Below are 9600 nucleotides of genomic sequence, written 5' to 3' on the forward strand. Positions count from 1 at the left end.
ATTGTTGGGCCCCCTCATTTAATGACAGAAAAACCCACATTGGTCACAGAAATAACTTGAATTTGACAAAAGTAATAATAAATTTAAAAAAATCTATGAAAATGAAAAAATGAAAATCAGACGTTGCTTGTCCACCATGCTTCCACAGATTTTTAAAAAAAAAATAAAACTCATGAAATCGTCCTGGACAGAAATGATGGGACCCTTAACTTAATATTTTGTTGCACGGCCTTTTGAGGCAATCACTACAAACGAATCCTGTAACTGTCAATGAGACTTCTGCACCTCTCGACAGGTATTTTGGCCGCTCCTCAAGATCAAACTGCTCCATTGTCTCGTGTTTGAAGGTTACCTTTTTCAGATGACATGTTTCAGCTCTTTCCAAAGATGCTCAATAGGATTTAGGTCAGGGCTCCTAGAAGGCCACTTCAGAATAGTCCAATGTTTTCCTCTTAGCCATTCTTGGGTGTTTTTGCTGTGTGTTTTGGGTCATTATCCTGTTGCAAGACCCATGACCTGCGACTGAGACCAAGCTTTCTGACACTGGTCAGCACATTTCTCTCTAGAATCCATTGATAGTCTTGAGATTTAATTCTACCCTGCACAGATTTTAGACACCCTGTGCCAGATGCAGCAAAGCAGCCCCAGAACATAACAGAGCCTCCTCCATGTTTCACAGTAGGGACAGTGTTATTTTCTTGATATGCTTCATTTTTCCATCTGTGAACATAGAGCTGATGTGCCTTGCCAAAAAGTTCCATTCTTGTCTCATCTGTCCATAGGACATTCTCCCAGAAGCTTTGTGGCTTGCAACATGTAGTTTGGAAAATTCCAGTCTGGCTTTTTATGGATTTTGTTCAACAATGATGTCCTCCTTGGTCATCTCCCATGAAAGTCCACTTTGGCTCATACAACGACCGATGGTGCGATCTGACACTGATGTTCCTTGAGCTTGAAGTTCACCTTTAATCTGTTTAGAAGTTTTTCTGGGCTCTTTTGTTACCATTCGTATTATCCGTCTCTTTGATTTGTCATCAATGTTCCTCCTGTGGCCACATCCAGGGAGGTCGGCTACAGTCCCATGGATCTTACATTTCTGAATAATATGTGCAGCTGTAGTCACAGGAACATCAAGCTGCTTGGAGATGTCTCATAACTAGTGTTGAGCGATACCGTCCGATACTTGAAAGTATCGGTATCGGATAGTATCGGCCGATACCCGAAAAGTATCGGATATCGCCGATACCGATATCCGATACCAATACAAGTCAATGGAACACCAAGTATCGGAAGGTATCCTGATGGATCCCAGGGTCTGAAGGAGATGAAACTCTCCTTCAGGCCCTGGGATCCATAGTGAGGTGTAAAATAAAGAATTAAAATAAAAAATATTGTTATATTTACCTCTCCGGCGGCCCCTGGAACATCACCGCGAGGAACCGGCGTCCGGCAGGCTTCTTTGCTCAAAATGAGCGCCTTTAGGACCTGCGGAATGACGTCGCGGCTTCTGATTGGTCGCGTGCCGCCCATGTGACCGCCACGCGACCAATCAGAAGCCGCGACGTCATTCCACAGGTCCTAAAGGCGCTCATTCTAGGAATTTATCTGAGGAATGACGTTGCGGCTTCTGATTGGTCGCGTGGCGGTCACATGGGCGGCACGCGACCAATCAGAAGCAGCGACGTCATTCCGCAGGTCCTAAAGGCGCTCATTTTGAACAAAGAAGCCTGCCGGACGCTGGTGACTCGCGGTGATGTTCCAGGGGCCGCCGGAGAGGTGAATATAACAATATTTTTTATTTTAATTCTTTATTTTACACCTCCGATACCGATACCCGATACCACAAAAATATCGGATCTCGGTATCGGAATTCCGATACCGCAAGTATCGGCCGATACCCGATACTTGCGGTATCGGAATGCTCAACACTACTCATAACTTTTACCTTTAACATGTTTGTCTATAATATACTTTCTAATGTCCTGAGACAACTTTTTCCTTCTCTCCCTCTGGTCCATGTTGAGTGTGATACCCACCATGTCCCCAAACAGCACAGTGAGTATCTGTAGCCCTATATACCGGCCACTCACTGATTCCAGGATTGTAGACCCCTGTGATGCTAGTTAGTGAGCACACCGCGATTTAACATGTCCCTTTTGTCACATTATTTTCAGGGCTACCATCATTTCTGTCCAGGCCGATTTCATGAGGTTTTTTTTTTTAATTCCGTGGAAGCATGGTTGAAAAGCAATGTCTGACTTTCATCTGTTCATTTTCATAAATCTTTTATTTATTATTACTTTTGTCAGATTCAAGTTATTTCTGTGACCATTGCAGGTTTTTCTGTCATTAAACGAGGAGTGCCAACAATTTTGACCTCATGTGTATATTGGAAAACTCTCAAAAGTGATACCATTTTAAAAACAGTGCCCCATGACATATTGAAAACCGCTGTCAGGTAGTTTCTTAACCCTTCTGGTGCTTTTCAGGCATTAATGCAAAGTGGCATGACCGAAATGAAAATGTGTATTTTTACCACCTAAGTGTTGCTAACTTCTGAACAGACCACTGTAGCCGGCAGACTCTAAGGGCGCTATTTGTTCATTAGTTGTCATGGCAAACATCAGGACCACACAATCATGATCCCAGGGTCAAAGAGGGAGAGGGAGCCCCCACACTCTGTTAAAGACGTATTGGCGATCATTAAGGAGTTAAGGATTTTGTTACAAATGGAGAGGAGATGGGAGATGTTCTCTTAGTTATACAGAGTCCTTCTGGTGGAGGTGGGAGTTGAGTCCACGTAGTGAGTCATAAATCCAGGAAGTAAATTTAGTCCTATTGTCAAAGAATTTAATATTCTAATCAGTTTGTGTGAGGACACAGCATTTAATCTTAATTATCCATTATCCAGATGTCTATTTTCAGTAAACCAGGAGGCATAGAATTTTATCTTTATGTTGACTCTTCTTGTAGGTTTAATTGAGATTTGTAAATTGATGAATGGTTGTTATTTACCTCTTTTATCAGCTCCTATAGTTTATTGTACTGTTATCTTTGCAGAACAAGGATGCAGGGTCCCTGAACAATGATATTTACTGATATGTTAATTACACATTATACCAGGTCATGCAGTTTGTTGACTTGCAAACATTGAAAGATAAACTAAACAATCAAACAATGCATGTTAATATCATCACACCTTCCCCTCAACCTGTGAATAATGGTTGAAGAACAGTTGTGAGCTATAAAAAAGAGACATGCCTCCATAACAATATACATCCAAATATCCAAGACATCTAAGCGATCCAAATATCCAAAGATCCAAATAATCAGAGATTCTTTACAAAACCACAGCCAGGAACACTCTGCAGGATAGCTGCCAGATCATGGTTCCACCTCATGGGACACAGATTTTACATTATATAGGATGCTTAGGGGACCACAGCCCTGGCTGAAAGAATACAGATCTGCTCCATTGGACATCACTGAACCCATGGATACATTTAGGAAGGTCAGGATGTGGATGCACTGGTCACCTGAACCCATGGATTATTTACAATATAACTGTAGGATTACTAATGGATGGGCATCTTCTAGATGCCTCTCTATTACCAAGCTATGGGCTTGATGTCACCTGACAATAAAAAGGTGACATCAACCCCACAAATATTAACCCCACTTGCCACCACCACAGGGCAAGTGGGAAGAGCTGCGCAAGGAGCCAGAATTGACACATCTAATAGGTGCGTCTTTGCTGGGTTGGCTGCGGGCTGCTATTTTTGGGCTGAGGGGGACAAAATCTATGGCTCCTTACCAGCCAGAGAATTATAGCCCCCAGCTGTTTGCTTTAGCTAGACTATTTGTCAAAAATGGCGGGACCCCACGCCATTTTTTAAAATTATTTACCTCTATTCTTGATAACCAGCCTTTATAAAGCTGACAGCTGAGGGTTGCAGCCTGCAGCGGTGAGTTTTGCCTGGCTGGTTATCAGGAATACAATGGAATGCACATCATATTTTTTATTATTAATTAATAGTGCCAGCTGTTATCAGCGACAGCAGGCGTAGACTCATGGGAGTAGTGGTCCCATCAGCCGACGCCTGTGACAACTTAATTTTTACCTCTGGTCACAGCTGCAGGCTCATGCTGTAATCTAACAGCTTGGGAACCGCAGCTCTCTAATCTTACCACTGATCATAGGCATTGCTTGCCGTGCTGTGATGCACATGACAGCATGGCAAACACTGGAAGTTCGCCCATCACTATTCAAGGAAACTTCAATTCAGCTTCAACAAATGTGATCATTAGTAGTAGTTTATCTTCTTATAGACTGTTTGTTACTGATATAAATGAAATAACACTTGGGTAAGAAAATAAAACTCATTAATCCTGCACTGGATGTCAAGATGGCAAAGACCTCCACAGCCACCATGTTCTTCCCCTTCACACTGAGGTAGGTTGGGACAAATGTCACCCACACACTACAGAATATTAAGATACTGAAACTTATGTTCTTGGCTTCATTAAATCTGTCTGGGAAATCTTTGGCCATAAATGCGGCCCCAAGACAAATCAGAGCCAGTATACCAATGTAACCGATATTCAAGAAGAAGAAGGTGGGTGACCCTTGATTACAGAATAGTAGAATAGTGTCCATCTCTGTGTCAACATCTAAATAGGGTGGATAGAGCATGATCCATAAGACTGATAGCAGAATTTCACCCAAAGAGCAGAGGAACACCAGGATGATGGAAATTCTTGATCCTAAAAGTTTCTTAACCCTGCTCCCGGGCTGAGTAGCTTTGAAGGCAATGATGACTGTCAAAGTTTTGGCCAATACAGAAGAAATGGAGACGGTGAAGACAACTCCGAAGGCAGCTTGTCGGAGAAGACAACAAACCTGTGATGGCCGCCCAATAAATAGCAAAGTGCCCATGAAGCAAAGTGCAATAGAAATGAGCAGAATGTAGCTGAGGATGCGATTATTGGCTTTTACTATCGGTGTTTCTCGATTCCTCCAAAAAATTCCCAAAATTACAGTTGACATGATGAAAAAAAGTAATGAGACACTTGTCAAAGTGGCTCCTAAGGTGTCTCCGTATGAAAGAAAATCGACGTCTTTGGGGACACACCCGGATCTATCAGCGTTGGAGTTTTCATACCCAAAACATTTCAAGCAGTTTTGTGAGTCTGTGGATGAAATATTGTGATAATTAACATAGGAAAAATCAAAGTGAAATACATGTACAAATATTCTGAACAAGTGTTTGATATGCCCTATGAAAGGAAGGAAGAAGATGTAGAAGAAGAAGAGGAGGAGGAGTAGATTAAGGGAAAAAGAAGAAAAAGAAAAGAAGAGGAAAAAAGGAAAATGAAGAGGAAGGATAAAAGGTAACAAAGATGAAGACAACAAAAAGAAGGATGAAGGGTAGAGTAAGTAGAATGGACGGAGGGCTGAGTAGTAGGTGGATCATGATGAGGAGGAGGAAGAGAAGAATAAGAAAAAGGGGAGAAAGTAGGAAGTGGAAGAAGCAAGAAAGAAGATAAAAAGGATGAAGGTGAAAGAAAGGAGGACAATAACAATAAGAAGGAAGAAGAAGAAAGGAATAGAAAGAAAAAAGAAAATAGAGTGAGAAATACAGAGTAAGAAGAAAAGAGGTATTAGAAGAAAAAACAAGGCGAGGAAGCAATGAAGAGGATGTACAAAACAAATGGAAAATAGCAAAGATTAATAGAAGAGAATGTTGAAGAATAAGAAGTGAAAAAAGAAGTGGAGGATTAAAAAATGTGGAAGTAGAGGACGAGGATAAAAATAAGAAAAGGATGTAAAAGAAGAGATAAAGAAGAAAGATGGAATAAAAGAGTCACAATAATGAGAAAAATAACGTAACCTACTAATGTATTTCTCCGTATTTAGGTATTATGTAAGTCGCGTGTGTCAAAGGAAATATGGCGGTAAACCGTGCTACCCGTGTTGTTAGAGCCTCATGACCTCAGGATTTTCCCTTTCTAGTTTCTCCATTCTCCCTAACTCACTAACATGAAGCAGAGATATAGGATAAAAGGGTAACTGTGGAACCTGTGTCCTGATGTCTGAGGAGACCAAAAGGTGGTTCTGCTACACAAGAGAAGATTTAGAAACCTATAGATTCTGCATTGGGGCCCGGAAGCTTTCTAGAAGAACACAGTAAGTTATCATTGTTTGCCAGGTTACAGACCCTCAGCCAAGTCGTGGTCATTGTCTCTGCTTGCTCACATTACGATTGTCTCTTGCTTTCTCCTACTATTCAGTGCTGAGGCTGCTGTAATCACAGGACTTTCTTAACGAGAAGGTTCCTGTAGCGTCAGTGTCACTAAACGCTGCCCTTCGCCCTGGCAGGCACAACAACTCACCATCGTGGCTCCCATCCTGCTCTCACTCCTCCTTCCTTGACTGCTTCTGCCGAGGATACAAGATCCCCAAGCACTGTGCTTAGGGCACGTGTGCGTGCGCTTCCCATCCTAAAAGGGGCCGATGGCGTCATCCTAAAGTGTCCCCAGCCAATCACTGGGAGACACTTATTAATTCACTCACCTACAACTGTATGGAGTTGACTGTGTAACTTTGTTAGTCTGTTCCCAAACACGCTCTCTAGTTCTCATGTCCCAGTCTGCTAGTTCACGCGAGTGTCTGTCCATTCCTAACCTCCTTGCCAGTACTTTTCTTCTCATTCTATACATCAGCTGGATCCGCCAGCACCTGCAGTGCTAGTCTGTATACAGTGGGGGAAATAAGTATTTGATCCCTTGCTGATTTTGTAAGTTTGCCCACTCACAAAGACATGAAAAGTCTATAATTTTAAGGGTAGGTTAATTTTAACATTGAAAATCCAGAAATTCACATTGTATAAATTATATAAATTTATTTGCATTTTGCAGTGACAAATAAGTATTTGACCCCCTACCAACCATTAAGAGTTCTGGCTCCTACAGACCAGTTAGATGCTCCTAATCAACTCGTTTCCTGCATTAAAAACAGCTGTCTTACATAGTCACCTTTATAAAAGACTCCTGTCCACAGACTCAATCAGTCCGACTCTGACCTCTACAACATGGGAAAGTCCAAAGAGCTTTATAAGGATGTCAGGGACAAGATCATAGACCTGTACAAAGCTGGAATGAGCTACAAAACCATAAGTAAGACGCTGGGTGAGATGGAGACAACTGTTGGTGGAGTAGTAAGAAAATGGAAGAAATACAAAATGGCTGTCAATCGACATCGATCTGGGGCACCATGCAAAATATCACCTCGTGGGGTATCATTGATCATGAGGAAGGTGAGAGATCAGCCTAAAACTACACGGGGGAACTTGTTAATGATTTAATGACAGCTGGGACCACAGTCACCAAAAAACCATTTGTAGCACATTACGCCGTGAAGGTTAAAAAATCCTGCAGTGCCCGCAAGGTCCCCTGCTCACAAGGGCACATGTGCAGGCCCGTCTGAAGTTTGCCAATGAACACCGGGATGATTCTGTGAGTGATTGGGAGAAGGTGGTTTGGTCAGATGAGACAAAATTGAGGTATTTGGCAATAACTCAACTCGCCGTGTTTGGAGGAAGAGAAATGCTGCCTATGATCCAAAGAACACCATCCCCACTGTCAAGCAAGAAGGTGGAACATTAAACATTATGCTTTGAAGGTGTTTCTTTGCTAATGGCACAGGACTACTTCACCCCATTAATGGGAGAATGGATGGAGCCGTGTACTATAAAATCCTGAGGGACAACCTCCTTCCCTCCGCCAGGACATTTAAAATGGGTCATAGCTGGGTCTTCCAGGAAGACAATGACCCAAAACATCCACCAAGGCAACAAAGGAGTGGCTCAAAAAGAAGCACATTAAGGTCATGGAATGGTCTAGCCATTCTCCAGACCTTAATCCCATAGAAAACTTATGGAGGGAGTTGAAGTTCAGAGTTGCCAAGCGACAGCCTCAAAATCTTAATGATACAGAGATGATCTGCAAAGAGGAGTGGACCAAAATTCCTCCTGACATGTGCGCAAACCTCATCATCAACTACAGAAAATGTCTGACTGCTGTGCTTGCTAACAAGGGTTTTGCCACCAATTTTTAAGACTTGTTTGCCAGAGGGATCAAATACTTATTTCTCTCTGCAAAATGCAAATAAATTTATATAATTTATGCAATGGGATTTTTTGGATTTGATTTTTGATATTCTATCTCTCAATGTTAAAATTAACTTACCGTTAAATTTATAGCATGTTCATGTCTTTATGAATAATCAGGATCACTTTGCACTCAATACAAGTAGGTGCTTAGGAGGAAAAAAATAAAGTCAATAGAATAGAACAACCTCCAGCACACATAAAAAAGGTGAGAAAAGTCTTGTCTTCAATTCACAATGATGCAATTTTATTCATTAATTCTGGGGGTTCACAGCCATGAAACAAAGTATAATGAGAGATTTTCCCAACGTTTCGACCGTGAAAAGGTCTTTATCAAGGGTACAATCTATACAAATAAAAACAAAAAATACAACATAAATAAATTGTATACTATGAAAATACAGATAATAAATCAAGAACTGTTATTACATAACATCAACAAAAATACTGGTAGTCCATATATGTATCTGAACTCTCAAAATCAACACCATGGAAAAAAGTAAATATGATATCCATTTATCAAATTAATCATAAAACCAGGTGTTCACATAATATAGGCCTTGAAGGCAGGACAATGAATGATGCATGGTTCCAAATGAACCTAAAGAGAAAATAATGGGTAAATAAATCAATAAATAACTAAATGTCTATAATCACCCCAATAGAGGTCAGAGCCGTGAAAAAATAAGAATGGGGAGGTACAAATGTATATAGTCGCTCTATAATATACAAATCCTGCACAAAATGTATAGCACATAAGCTATAAAGATATAAATAAACACACGAAAGTTAGTAGCGATGTATCCCCATAATGAGCCAGAGGTCCCCGGGAGAAAAAAAGAAAAAGACCACCAACAATGAACAAATAAACAAGCCTCAGCGTGCTGTGAAAGATAAATACCTTTAGTGGTGAACAAGATAAGAAAAGGCCTCCCCGAGCAGTAATGGAGCAGTGTGTAGAAGGACCTTATATAGGGCACTGATGTAATCTCCGGTCAGTCACATGTGGTGAAGCCGAGTCATCCCGGAAAAAGCCGAACAAGAGAGAGGAGAAGTACTCATGTGTCGTAACCATGGCACCGGGTGAAGCCGAGTGATATAGTAAAGCAGAAGGGAGAGAAAGCCACGCAGGCACAGACATATAAAGCGTCGCTCATATAGTACCGGAATCAAAAGAACTAGGAGAATAAAAGATAAAATGCTGACGCTAAGTAGTGCAAAACTATATGAGAGGAAAGGAAACAAAGAATATTAACAGGAAAATAAAAAGAGAAGAAGGGAAGAAAAAAACCAAAGAAGAGGAGATAAGCGCTCATTTAGGGGATACATACCTATACATCAAGGAACCTATGAAAAAGAAAAGATAAAAAAGAAAAAATAAATGACTCAAATATATATACATATACATACAGCCTACTTATTAAACACTGTG

The 9600-nt window shown here is 41.1% G+C and overlaps 1 long non-coding RNA gene across 1 annotated transcript; it reads right to left on the reverse strand.

Moving 5' to 3' along the window:
* Positions 1-2834: 2834 nt before the first annotated feature.
* Positions 2835-9171, reverse strand: LOC138680991 (uncharacterized). Its single transcript, XR_011321866.1, has 3 exons — positions 9070-9171; positions 8248-8514; positions 2835-5190 (listed from the first exon to the last, which is right to left on the reverse strand). It is a non-coding gene; the product is annotated as an uncharacterized lncRNA (long non-coding RNA).
* Between the last annotated feature and the right edge of the window lie 429 nt (positions 9172-9600).

The sequence above is a fragment of the Ranitomeya imitator genome, chromosome 5 (genome assembly GCF_032444005.1).
Source record: "Ranitomeya imitator isolate aRanImi1 chromosome 5, aRanImi1.pri, whole genome shotgun sequence".
Lineage (NCBI taxonomy): Eukaryota > Metazoa > Chordata > Amphibia > Anura > Dendrobatidae > Ranitomeya > Ranitomeya imitator.